We start from the raw sequence: 15,000 nt of genomic DNA, 5'->3' as shown, positions 1-15,000 counted from the left end.
TTAACTTTTTAAGTAGGTAACTTGTTCACTCTCTAGATCACAAGAGGAATTTTAATTCATGATTTTTTTTCATTCGTGATGATCTGAAATTTTACCAGATGTTACAAGTTGTTAATCATCAAGATGCGGATGTTTTGTTAGCGAATAAAATCCTTTTCTGGAAGGTTCCACCTCTCTATAACCAGACTCAGAAACTTATTTCCGCTTACTCAGGGAGTAAGCCTACAAAATACTTTGTTGTCGTTGTTCTTGCCGTTGTTGTTCTTGTTGGGGCGTAGGAAAGCCCAATGGAAAAGCGCATGTTAAACAGTACAGAACACTTATTTAATGAGAAATAATGTATTTATTCAGACTTCGTAGGATACTAATTGCCTAACATGTTCCTCATACCTGGATCTGTTCTACCTAGAGGATATTGCATCAGATTTTTCTTGATGTACCCGTCAATCATGAGACGTTTCAACTTTTCACCAATCAAATCAATTACCATTAAAATCTTTACATATTTTCAGACTCGGTCTCTGGACCATAACTATCATCCTAACTTTGTTCGGATTACCTACTTTAACGACTTTTAAATAAGCTTAAACTACCTGTTTCCCCGAGCACAGCATCGGTTTATTAACCCTCCTGTCTCCTTTTTAATGGCGGCATTGGACGTTGAGTGCCTAACCATCCCTGTCGCTGGGTTTATAGAGAATTAAGTCTAATTTTGCCCATTCTCTCTCTCTCTTTCTTAAACACACACACACACACACACACATATATATGTATATATCAAATAAAAATTTCCTTTCCGTTAACATACATGAAAATATTTTATTTCCGTTAGGTAGCGAATGGGATATTAAAGAACATTTGTAGCTTAATGCTCACACACACACACACACACACACACACACACACACACACACACATATATATATATATATATATATATATATATATATATATATATATATGTGTGTGTGTGTGTGTGTGTGTGGTGTGTGTGTGTGTGTGTGTGTGTGTGTGTGTAAGTATTCCGTGTTAATATAGCTATTTGTAGCTCCAGATAAAAATCTGACTTTTCGTTTTATTTGTGTGTGTATATGTAGTGTATATGCATATGTATATATATATATATATATATTATATATATATATATATATATATATGTAAATATGCATTAAGCCACATTATCTTTTCCTCTCATATATCAATATATATCGCTGGAGTATAGCGAAATGGGAAAACGGCGGGAGAGAAGCTAAGTGAGAGCCATAGAAAAAGTCTACTGGATAAGCGTGAAAGAATTAAATTTAGAAAAGATAGCTTATTCTTTAGTAGTAAAGTCTTCAAGATGAGGATATGGCTGTTAGGGTGATATAATGACGCACAAATTACATAGTTTTGCTTTGTATATTTGGACAAAAATGTAAATAATCCAGTCTACGTAATTAGAAAAGCAATGCACAGATAAAAACAGATGATTGGTAATGCCTACCGGTAATATAGAGATGAATTCACTAATCAAACAAACATGATAAGAAAATGGACTATTCACAATTAAGGGGCGAACACAAAATGTAGAACCGTTCGAGAGTTGGACATGGCATCGTTCAATATCGAGACATTATGATTTGATACTCTATAGCCGGTATATTACGGTATCGTTGCATTTTATTCATTCTTCTTCTTCTCAAACTTTATCCCCATTCATGGTCGCTGTTTCTAATGAGTCTCTTCCATCTCCGCCTGCCCCGTGGTCTACGCATCTGTTATTCCATCTCCCGCGGGGGTTTAGGAGAAAGCAAAAAAACGTTTTCATGGCAAGTGTTTTAATGGAGCGTTAAACAGTTCCGAAAGGCAGTAGAATCCTTAACAGGGTCTGCTTCAATTTTTTTTCGTCGCTCTAATCGTAATGGCCCCGTGTCCGATGCCTACAAAAGAGTGGGCCGAGGCTTTCGAAGTCGAAAATTGATGGGTTTTCGTGAGATGAAACTGGACACAAAAATTGTGCTTTTTCGCTCCCGAGGAGAATGGTATGAAAAGCCTCGTCCGAAAACAGGAATTGTACTCTATTGCATACAAGAGGTCAATATAGACATTTTACGGTATTTTTTTTTTCTAGGTGTTTCGACTAGAAAACTTCTATGGATAAAATCAGGAAGAAGTTGGAAAAGAATCAAGAGGGAGGGGGAAGGGTAGCGTAGTGTAGAAGCTGTGATGATAGTTCGACTGAACGCTAGTACTAATCCATTCCCAACAGCGAGTCATCGTTTTCCTCAAATATCTTTCAAACTAATTGCTTGATCTAAATGGTACTTTGGCACATCGTACGAGACACTTCCCGCTAATGTTTGGTAATAGAGATCTTTGTCAAATGGTGATAGTAGGCGGATTTCTCTTGACTTACTTGGAGTTTGCCAAGATTCGCCAACCTATGCATTCGAACGTCCTTTATACCCAACCCGTCCCTCCCTACATCCCTCCCCTCTCCCTTCCCCTCCTGTAGATTCTGTGTAAATTTAATTATTTTCCCAAGTTATATAAATGGCAGTAGGGCCAAAAGAGCGTATGACCTTGGCACCATTCACCAAGTATAATGTAGTACCTACCCACTCCTACTGACATGTTGACTACGAGCTGGGAAGATAAGGTAACCAAAATTAAATCACACAGTTTAACCTACAACACAGAATCCAGTATATATAGTATAATTAACACTGCTGTATATTAGAGTGGTTAAGGAATTATGAAATCTCTCTCTCTCTCACACACACACACGCTGAACGATTATTTGGGCTCTTCACATGAGGCATTTTTTTCCCGTTTAATAATGTTTTTTTTTTTTTTTTTAACCAAAACATGACATACGTAACGAATTTTAGAGCTTCGAAAACCGAGAAATGAAATGTGTGATGGATGACGCAACCGTCCTGCGTCACCCCGGCCTTGTTATCGTAGCAGGCCTCTGGCGTGCGTTAATTTATCTCCCAGAACCTCCTCGTGAAATGACGCACGCATGACGACGCAGACTAATTAACCTGCGTTGACACCACATTGTGAATTCATAGAGCTGTATTGAGGGTCGCCCCTCGGTCAACGCAGGGATAACAAGTAAGAAAGGCGCCGAATTTCTGTGCTACGTACTTATAATGCTGTAGTATGACCGGCAAGCTCTCCAGTTGCTCCCCACATGTGGTAGAGTGACGGTGCGTCCCATGGCTTCGGAAAGCGCTGCCAGATGCACGATCATGGCTAACCTTAACCTTAAATAAAATAAAAAACTACTAAGGCTAGAGGGCTGTAATTTGGTATGTTTGCTGATATGTTTGCTGATTGGAGGGTGATCAACATACCAATTTGTAGCCCTCTAGCCTCAGTAGTTTTTTTTTAAGATCTGAGGGTGGACGGACAAAGCCAGCACAATAGTTTTCTTTCACAGACAACTAAAAAAAAAAAACGATGGAATTTTCAGAGGTGTTCTCCAAATTAGAAATATAATTAAAAGTATGAAGTGACCCCTAATTAGACCGGATCAATTAAGTATGGCTTATCATACATATGAATATACCTAACCTAACCCAACTACCTGCTCCCACGATAATTGATATTGCTGACAAGTCCTTATTGCTGTAAGTAGCAGAGAAAATGCGTGTCAAGGTAAAATGGTCTCAAGTCAGAGCGGTCACGACTCCTACTGCTGTTACAGGGTCCCATCTTTGAAATCTATTTCTTGTTGTTTAGGAACTGCTCCTCCGGCACTGCTATGGATTCTTATCTCCTGAGGAGATTGAAGGTTGAAGCTGGAAGGAAATGAAGCCTCTGCCTTGGCAGAGGCGGAGACAAAAAGTAATCGGAATTGAACCTGTCAGACTGGTAATGAAAATTATCACTAGTAAAGACCTACGAACAGAAAGTTCAGACAGTGGTAATGAAAACTAACGCTACGTAAAGACCTAAGAACAAAGACAGCTCAGACAGTGGTTATGAAAACTAGACCTACTGACAAAGAAAGTTGAAAGGAATTTCCTCTATTAAAATTACTTAAATCTCAGGAACCCACTGCTAATGAAAGAAGGTCAGTGCATGAGAAAGTAAAATCAGAAATTGGTTTGTTTGTTTGGTGTTTTTACGTTGCATGGAACCAGTGATTATTCGGCAACGGGACCAACGGCTTTACGTGGCTTCCATACCACGTCGAGATTGAACTTCTATCGCCAGAAACCCCACGTCTCTAACTCCTCAACGGAATGACCGAGAATCGAACTCGCGGCCACCGAGGTGGCAGGTCAAGACCATACCGATTGGTATCGATTTCCTATAAAATATGTGCTTCTCTTCGATGAGGATTCTTCTTCCGTTATGAATATTCCAGCCGTAATCTCAGACTCCAATTCCGTGCAGTTAAATATGGCTCTGATTAGCTGACTGTAACTTGGCCCAACGGAGTCTAACTAGAGTCGAAGAGAAGGTGCGCGCGCGCATGAGCGCTGTGGATTCGAGGGCATGAAAATTCAATAATTACCTTATTATTATTATTATTATTATTATTATTTACGAACAGCCTATGGTCCCAGAATTTAGATCTAAATAGTGAACGTGGTTTTTTTCATGTATTTTCGCTTACTCTGGGGAGTAATCCTGCAAACTAGTTTATTGTTGTTGTTGTTGTAAGGGGGTAGGAAGGTCTGTGGAAAAGCCTAAAAAGGTCTGAAAAAGGTGTTTTACGTTGTTAAAAATACAGGAATTTTAGGATTGGAATTTATGATGGTTTATTATTAGAATGAAAATGTCAAAAATGAAAAACGTGCATGTTTATCAGTACAGAAAAATTATTTGTAAAAAAAATGCATATTTATTTTGATTTTCGTTAATGAAACAAAGCTCTATTTGACAGTAGATTTTACCACGTTTTAATTTATGTTAAAAGTTAGGAGTATAATGTTTAAAACTTATGCATGAGGAGAAAATCTTGCACCGCGTTCCGCGTAAGCAGGAGGTCGGATCGCGCCTTGTTTTACTCCACCGAAAAGATTCGTTCTCTTCTGCAAGCAGTGGACGAGGCACTGAGGATGCAAAAGCATATTATCTTTGCTTTCATCTTCGTCTCTCGAGGGAAAGTGGTTTCAGTTTATCTTCCGGTGCAGAAATTCGAGTTAGTTTACTTAGAGAAGCTCGAATGAGAGTTTCTTGTTACAGTAAACATCTGAATTCAAGAAAAAAAAGCTTTACGTATCATGACACAGTCTGCGTCTCAGCGAGTTTGCAAGTTAGTCGTAAATGTAACTAATTTGTTTGTCTGTTTTGGTGTTTTTTACGTTGCATGGAATTGGTGGTTATTCAGCAACGGGACCAACGGCTTTACGGACTTCGAACGACGTCGGGAGTCAACTTCTATCACCAGAAATACACATCTCTCACACCTCAATGGAACGCCCGAGAATCCAACTCGTGGCCAACGAGGTGGCACACCAACGCCACACCGACCACGACACTGAGGCTTTGTAAATGTAGCTAATACTTACCGTAATGGAATGGACACATGCACACAAACACACACACATATAATATATATATATATATGTATATATATATATATATATATATATATATATATATATATATATATATATATATATATATATATATATATATATATCAGTATCACCGCCGTTTATCATACAATAGTACAGTATTCACGAATAAGACTATATAGTAGCCTTTTATTATTTCGGGGCTTTCAGATTCAATTATCAAAATTTTTGTGTTCCCTAATTTTTTTTTAAAAAAAAAAAAACTTAACTCAGTATATGTAATTTTTCAAAACATTTGCCCTACTTCGATGAAGATAAGTAATGATTTTTTTAACATAATTTTGAATGTTTATTTTGATCACTAAACGATTTTTAGTAATAATTTCAATCAGATGGAAGTGTAATTATAAGGCGTAAAATAAACTAATTCAAAAAATAAAATTCTGTATCTTTAACTCAAGGCGAAACCCTTTTCTAGACTTTTTAGCGTCTTCCATAGACCTTTTCCTACTCTCCCAACAACAACAAAGTATTTTATAGGCTTACTCCCCGAGTAAGCGAGACTATCCAGTAGGACTTACATGTCTCATCACACTTATTATCGGCAAATGTCATTACATGCGGTATTTAATTTTGCTGGTACATGTGTACATGTTGGGTTCTTAACTAAAGAAACGTAATGCAATCTAACAGTCAGTACAAAACCTAATCTCTGGGTAGCAAGTTAAAATAATTTGTTGACTAACTGACTGAATCCCAGAGATGATATTTATTTTTCAGTTTTATCACTTACTCGGGGAGTAGGCCTGCAAACTACTTTTTTTGTTGTTGTTGTTGTTGTGTTTTGTTGGTTTTTGTGGGTTGGGCGGGGTAGGAAAACCAAATGGAAAAGCCTAAAAAGGTCTGAAAAAGGACTTTCGCTTTGAGTTAAAGATACAGGAATTTTAGGATAGGTTATTTATGATTTATTTATTAGAATGAAAATGTAAAAACTAAATAATGTGCATGTTAAACAGTGCAGATAAATTATTCTAATAAAATATAGCGTATCTATTTAATTTTCGTTGGTGAAACAACGCACTATTTGACCTTCGATTTTAGCACGCGCCTTGTTTTTATAATTTCTGCAGTTTTAAATATTTTTGTTTTTTTTTTATGTGACCTTTTTCACAGCGTATAAGAAACGTCATAAGTATCATCATATCCATATGAAGGGGTTTTCCAACATATTAGTGGCAAAGTGGACATTGTTTATCAAAGGAAATACATAATTTATGTGGTTAGGTTTTAGAACCAGGCTAATGGCCTTTGCCTGCACGGAGCAGATCCATTTATCTGTTCGGAAAAATGCTCATTGAGGTGTGGTTTTGCGAAATAATTTTTAGAATGATTTTGTGAAATAAAGAGAGGGGTCAGTTCATGAGCTTGTTGTGCTTGCTTTAAACGAATCGTTAATAACAAGGTAAATGGCCATTTTAAGCAGAGCTGACCAAAGATGAAACAGTACTGTCCATGTTTTCATTACTTTTCACAAGATTCACAGTATGACAAGTATATAAATATATATATATATATACTATATATATATATATATATATATATATATATATATATATATATATATATATTCGTCACGTTCCATATTTTCGCGTAATTCAGTTATACACAATAGTACATTCATACATATATATGCATATATTATAAATATATATATTATATATATATATATATATATATATATATATATATATATATATATGTGTGTGTGTGTGTGTGTGTGTGTGTGTGTGTGTGTGTGTGTGTGTATATACATAACTTTATATATACATATATGCTTACATATACGTATGTATATATACGTATTTACTTGTTTGTGTTCAAGATTTGCTTTTAAAACTCGAATATATGTTTTTTATTGTCTCCTAATAAGAGGTTGAAAGTTTTCAACATAATCATATCTCATAATAAGAGTCAGTTTAATGGACTTTCTGTTACCAGAGCGTCTCTCGAGTAATTATTAACCGAAGCTGATTAGAGCAACCAGATTCCGTCTTGATGAATTTCTCCTCATTCCAACCGTTTGACTGATAATAGGGAATCGGATTCCACTTCGACGAACTCAATTGCCCTAATTATCTGGACATAATCGGCGGAAGGTAATCGATTGGTTTTCTACTTTCTTGCATACATTGGTCATTAAAGCGCTTTGCATCACTAAACGGGTAATTTTTTTTTTCAGCTGATAGGTAAGATGGGCGAAAGAAGAGTGACGGCTAACAGTTAGCTAACAATGGTAGGGAATAGTTTAGAAAGTTGAGTATTAGTAAGAGTAATGTCAAGTGTGGTTTATCCACAATTCTATTTGGGTAAGGGTACAATTTTTTTTAACTATTATTAACATAATACAATAATGATTTTACATTATATTAACATGGTGAATTGTACTGATTACACAATAGTATAATCATATTAAACAAAACTATCAATTTTGCGGCAATTCATTGGCAGTAAAATGAACGAAGTCGATATTCAAACCCAAATTGTGGTAATGAAAATCGTTATAAAAACTGCGCGAATAATATATATATATATATATATATATATATATATATATATATATATATATATATATATATGTGTGTGTGTGTGTGTGTGCTGTATATATATATATATATATATATATATATATATATATATATATATATAGTATATATATATATATATATATATATAGTATATATATATATATATATATCCTTAATTGACCGGGAAAAATACATTTGTTTTTTACTTGATCATTTGGTTGATATAAATACCGTTACATTTGTAGCAATGTCAAGAATTACCTTATAATTTATGAGGTCTTATGGGGATTTCTATATTGGACTCATTTGGTTGATATAAATACCGTTGAATTACCTTATAATATTATTACGTTTTATGGGGATATCTATATTAGACATTGTTTAATGGATTTGATTCCATTACCTGCTTTTGTTGCAATAGTGTGCCATTGAATATGAAACCGTTAAATAAATAAATAAATAATAAAAAATGTCAAAGATATGTCAGCTTTAGAAGCACATGAATTTTTAGATGGATGACGTCTGATCGAGAGAATTTGTCAAGTCAAATGACACTGCTGTGCTGCTCCTCTAACATAAAGCATACTTATGCCGAAATGTTTTCGTATTTTTATAGATTCAGGATGATCTGGTGTCATAATGCAAACCTCGTGAATATTAGTCTCTGGAGCACAACAGATATTTCCAATAAATTCTACGGTCAAATAGCGCGTTATTTCACCAACGAAAATTAAATTAATATGCTATGTTGGAAATAATTTTTCTCTACTGTTTAACATGCCATTATTTATTTTTTACCTTTTCATCTTAATATGTAAATCATAAATCTCCTATCCTAAAATTCCTGTATCTTTAACTCAACGCGAAACACCTTTTTCAGACCTTTTTACACTTTCCTACCCCTCACCCACAACAACAACAACAACAATGTAGTTTGTAGGCTTACTCCCCGAGTAAGCAAAAATTCATGTTGACGCCTGTAGTCCCTCCGGTGCTCCTCATAATAATAATGTATTTATCGAATATATATACATATGCAAATAAATAATCACATACATACGTACATACATACACAAATTTATAGCTGCTGAATATGGCAAATTGCTATACATAGTGCGAACATAATTTACAACAGTGAATCCATTTAGTAAACAACTTCTCAAGGAAAAGATCTCAGTCATTTAATATGTTCCATATTAAAGTACATATTTATTTCTAATTCATGTTAATGGCATCTGAGACGAGTCAGAAAAACGAGAGGATTTACAACCGACTTTTGCAAAACAGCCTCGAACGAGAAAAAGACCCCATGTAGACCTTGTTTTTTGTTTGTTTGTTTGTTTGTTTTATGGTGTTTTTACGTTGCATGGAACCAGTGGTTATTCAGCAAACGGGCCAACGGCTTTACGTGACTTCCGAACCCCGTCGAGAGTAAACTTCTATCAACAGAAATACACATCTCTCACACCTCAATGGAATGCCAGAAAATAGAACTCCCGGTCACCGGGGTGGTACGCCAAGACCATACCGACCACGCCACTGAGGCGCTGTCTATCCATAGGCATTCGTGCATCGCAGGATCTCCCATCTAATCGTCCCGTTCCCCTCTAGAATTGCTAAAAGAAGTATTACCATAATGGTTCTCTTGGAAAACTGGAAACCTCCAAGCTTTTTTTTTTTTTTTTTTTTTTTTTTTTTTTTTTTTTTTTTTTTTTTTTTTTTTTTTACGATGACTTCAATTCCCGGAAAAGAGATTTCGTGGAAATAGCTGTGCTATTGCAGCGGCAATGTATACGGTTTTCGTTTACAGGTCTCACCCTCAAAGCCATCTAGTGTTCCGTAGTTGAAAGATTTCTGCAGTGGCCAGTAGAAGGAGAGATTTTTTCGCCTGTGGAAACTAACTTTATTTCGTGCGACGATATCTAAAACAGTTAAGAGCATGATCATGGCCAGCAATTAGCTCTAGAATAAGTACCATTTGCTGCTTTGAGAGTTTTTATGGCGTGTTCTTAAAGAATTATAAATAACAAATTTGTCCTTTTCCCCAATTTTGCACTGAGCGCAAAAACGAACTTGCAAACCAAGTAAATTTATTTGTTTGTATGGTGCTGTTACGTTGCATGGAGCCAGTGGTTATTGAGCAACGGGACCAACGGCTTTACGTGACCTCCAAACCACCTCGAGAGTGAACTTCTATCAGCAGGAATACACATCTCTCACACCTCAATGGAATGCCTGAGAATCGAACTCGCGGCCACCGAGGTGTTACGCCAATACCATACCGACCACGCCACTGAAGCGCTAAGATGGCCGTGGGTGTCGCAGTTTTCGCAGGGGGCTGGACGCTTTGATATTTCGTCCACGATTCAAGAGTTGAAGTGTGAATGTGGCAAGCAAAGATGATGTTCTTCTTCCCTTTGGAAAACTGGGAATGTGGATGAGTTATTCAGAAATGTGCTCTTTAAGAGTTTCAAGAGCGAAACTGGGACTGGATGACATAAAAGTGTTGAGCAGTTGGAAGCCGGCGACGTTTTTTTTTTTTTTTTTTTTTTTTTTTTTTTTTTTTTTTTTTTTTTAGAGAGAGAGAGAGAGAGAAGTCCTGCTTCGTTAGTGACAGATCTCGTTACGGCCTTTGCAAGAAAAAGTGCTTATTTATGACGGATTTTATGATTTGTTGGCGTTGGTTTCAGGAATAACTGCATGTTCTCTCAATTTACGAATCAATGAATAGTTCTTTATGTATCAGTCTACACACACACACACACAAACACATGTAGCCTACATGTATAACTGAATCACGAAAGTTTGGAACGTGATAAATGCATAAATAAAGGTATAAGCCACGAAGGAAAGTGAAACACTGGAGTAGCTGCAAGTTCTTTCGACTCACGTCTGCTAAGTAAAGGAGGTGAGTCGAAAGATCTTCGTGGCTTATACCTTTTTTATATAGCCAACATATACGTATATACTTTATGTGTGTGTACGTGTGTCCGAGAGCGATTTGAGTCACTAATGTATACACATTTATTAACAAACGTGTGTACTTTCTAGCACGTACTCTCAGCTTATGAATCAATGAATAGTTCAGTATGTATCAGTCTACATACACACAGACACACACATAGCCTTCATATACGTATATATTTTACGTGTGTGTGTCCAAGAGCAGCCTGAGTCGATGATGTATACACATCTACTAACAAAAGTGTGTACTTTCTATGTGGATGCAGCGTGTGGTTTTGTAAGATACCAGATTCTTTCTCCCCACACCCCACCCCACTTTTTTTTTTTATCTTGCCAACTACATTCTCCTCCAGCTGTTCCAATTTCCACGGAAGCTCCACCAAGATCCTGAGATGGCATAAATCTAGATATTGCGCGACGTTCGGGAGGGTCTGTTGGCTGGACTTAAAGCGCTCTCTTCCCTTCGGGTTATGGAACGCCCTGCCATCTTCATACTTATTGGATGGCTCCATTCTCTACTACTACTGACCGGCCGGGCCAGCGACTGCGGCATTCAAATGTTTGTTAAGTCGTTTAGGAAGTCCTCTGGCGCCCACTGTGGATCTTCACACTTCTCTCTCGTTTGATATGCAGTTTATATATATATATATATATATATATATATATATATATATATATATATCTATATATATATATATATATATATATATATATATACTATATATATATATATATATATATATATATATATATATATATATATATATACTTAATCGTGACTCTCTTATCACCTCTGTCATCTTGACTAAGCCTGCTGGCCTTTTCTTATTTCATCATTTCCAATCTCTCAAAGCCGCGATTACCCATAATCCACCTCAGTATCCTCATCTCAATGCTCGTAAATCCAACTCACTAGAAAGGCATTTTAGTTGAAGAACAAACTTACCCTCTACTTTAAATGAGGTCATTCAGAATGCAGCTAAAATGCAAAATGAACATTGCGATGTCATACGACTGAATTAAGCTTCATTGAGAGCCGTACCTTAATGTCACAATTACGCGTCTTCCGTCCGCGATATGACTTACTTATGCCGGAGTAGGATTAATTCAAGCGCTGCTTAATATTAGGATAGCCAGTTAATTGCTGCACTCGTGTGCAAAACGAATCCCCGGGAATTGGACAATGAATCTCGCCGAGGTTCCAGGAGCCGTTTGGTTCAGCTAGATTATCATAAGCCTATCGTCGGGAAAATGAGTAAAGAATCTGGATTGACTTCTGCTAATCATGTAATGAAGCTCGCTTTCAATGAGACTCTTCGCTGAGTACACCTTTCAGATTTGTACGTAATTGTGTCCTCGAGCCCGACAGATCAGATCAGATTGAAGGAAAGGTATTGGTAATAGCAAAAAAAAAGCAACTAACATAATTCGTTTTTATATATCATTGTTCAGATACTTTGCTTTTGTAATTTACATAATAAGAGTAGAACTTCATTATAATTTGCACTGAAAATATCCCGATTTGCTCTCACCAGAAGCACAAATAGCAGGAGGCATTTTGATAATAAAAGAATATTATCGCCAAGACTAAAAAATAAGTAAAAAGACATATAACTGAAGCCATCTTATTATTTATTTATTTTCTTTGGTGGAGAATACGTCCCTCTTATGCCTGCTGGAAAGTCTGGTAAAACTCCAAGCAGCGTTGCAGGACAGAAAACTTCTAGAGAAGCAAAATTAATAATAATAAATAAAAGAATCCTGAGACATATTTTTTTATATAGATTTACAAAATTTTAAGCTTTTTTTTTATTTTTTTTTTGTATGATGACGGAAGAGTTATGTAAAACCAGAGCTTTGATTTTACTCGGAGTGAAAACAAACAGAGAAAAGCAGATTGTTTTTACAGAGAAATAAAGTAGTATTCAATATGAAAGTAGGATGTGCAAATCGCAGCGGGTCAAGTCTTCTGTGACCTAGGATGCCCAAGGGATACCAGAGGTCACTTAACCTAAATTCTGCAAGAGCGTAACGAACTTCTCTTGCGCTAATAGACTAGAGAGAATGTTTATGAATCTTTAGAGATATTAATGAAGGTTAATTTCACCTTTGAATATATTTGCGTCCATAAACAAGTCATGATCCGACCTCTAGCTTACTCAGGACGCATGCTAAAATCTACGGTCAATAAGGCGTTGTTTCACTAAACGAAAATTAAAACAAATACGCTAAAAATGCACATTATTTATTTTTTACATTTTCATTCTAATAAATAAATCACATATATCCTATCCTAAAATTCCTGCATCTTTGACTCTACGCAAAACACATTTTCCAGGTATTTACAGGCTTTTCCATAGACCTTTCCTACAACCCCCTCCCCCAACAACAAGAAAACAGAGTAGTTTGTAGGCTTACTCCCCGAGTAAACGAAAGGAAAAACGGAAAAAATTAATTTAGGGTCGGGCCATTCACTGAATTTCATGATCTGCAAATGACTGGGTCTTCATTCATCGGTCACTCTAACTGCTGGTCTGGGTACGATGAAGGCTCAAAATGTAAACTGGTAAAAAAAACAATTAGGTTGTTCGTATTCACTTAATGTTTCGTTACATTATTTTTCACTTATTCGGAATTATTTCACTGACGTTATCACCTGAACAAAAAATTTATATTTTACTACATTCTTTTTCATCTTCTCTCAAAGTATACGTTTTTTCATCTTGTATTAGAAAAATACATTAAATCAGATTTACAGATATGTCATGGCATTTACATAACATATTTGATAAATGTTCATCATATGACATTTTACCTTTATTTAATAAAAATTTCCTTTAACCTATAACCAAATACAATGCTTTGTCGTTAACATTAGAATGTTTTTTTTAATATGCTATGAACAATTTAGTTAGCTTTTATTTTTTTTAATTAATTCTAATTGCCATTTTATTACTTGTAAAAGGAAAAGGTGTAGGGTTTCAGACTCAGACTCAGACTCAGAAAGAGAGAGAGAGAGAGAGAGAGAGAGAGAGAGAGAGAGAGAGAGAGAGAGAGAGAGAGAGAGGTGATACCAATTGGGCGAGCGACTCGAACTCGACACATACGGCTGCTTCTTCTCTGCCAAAAAGAGGGAATCGTTATTCTTTTGATGAGATTTCCACTCTCGGTAAATATTGAATGGTATAGAAATGAGGATCACAGGGGAGCTCGGTTGTAAAACATTTCTCTCTGTTTCATATACGAGAGAACGGGAATGACAACGAAAGATCGGACGGGAAGGAAAGAAAGCGGAAAAGACTATTGGAAAATAAATCAATCTTTTTCCCTTTCAATTGTGTAGTAATTAAACGTAATATATAAAATATGTAAAATTTATATATATATATATATATATATATATATATATATATATATATATATATATATATAGTATATAATATATATATATATATATATATATATATATATATATATATATATATATATATATATATATATATATACTATATATGTATACAAAATTTATATATTTCTCTCTCTCTCTCTCTCTCTCTCTCTCTCTCTCTCTCTCTCTCTCTCTCTCTCTCTCTCTATATATATATATATATATATATATATATATATATACTGAGACGAGTCAGAAAAAACGAGAGGATTTACAACCGACTTTTGCAAAACAGCCTCGAACGAGAAAAAGACCCCATGTAGACCTTGTTTTGTTTGTTTGTTTGTTTGTTTATGGTGGTTTTTACGTTGCATGGAACCAGTGGTTATTCAGCAAACGGCCAACGGCTTTACTGACTTCCGAACCCCCGTCGAGAGTAAACTTTCTATCAACAGAAATACACATCTCTCACACCTCAATGGAATGCCAGAAAATAGAACTCCCGTGGTCACCGGGGTGGTACGCCAAGACCATACCGACC

This window comes from Macrobrachium nipponense, chromosome 13 (genome assembly GCF_015104395.2).
Source record: "Macrobrachium nipponense isolate FS-2020 chromosome 13, ASM1510439v2, whole genome shotgun sequence".
In the NCBI taxonomy this organism is placed as follows: domain Eukaryota; kingdom Metazoa; phylum Arthropoda; class Malacostraca; order Decapoda; family Palaemonidae; genus Macrobrachium; species Macrobrachium nipponense.
This window is presented reverse-complemented; position numbering follows the sequence as displayed.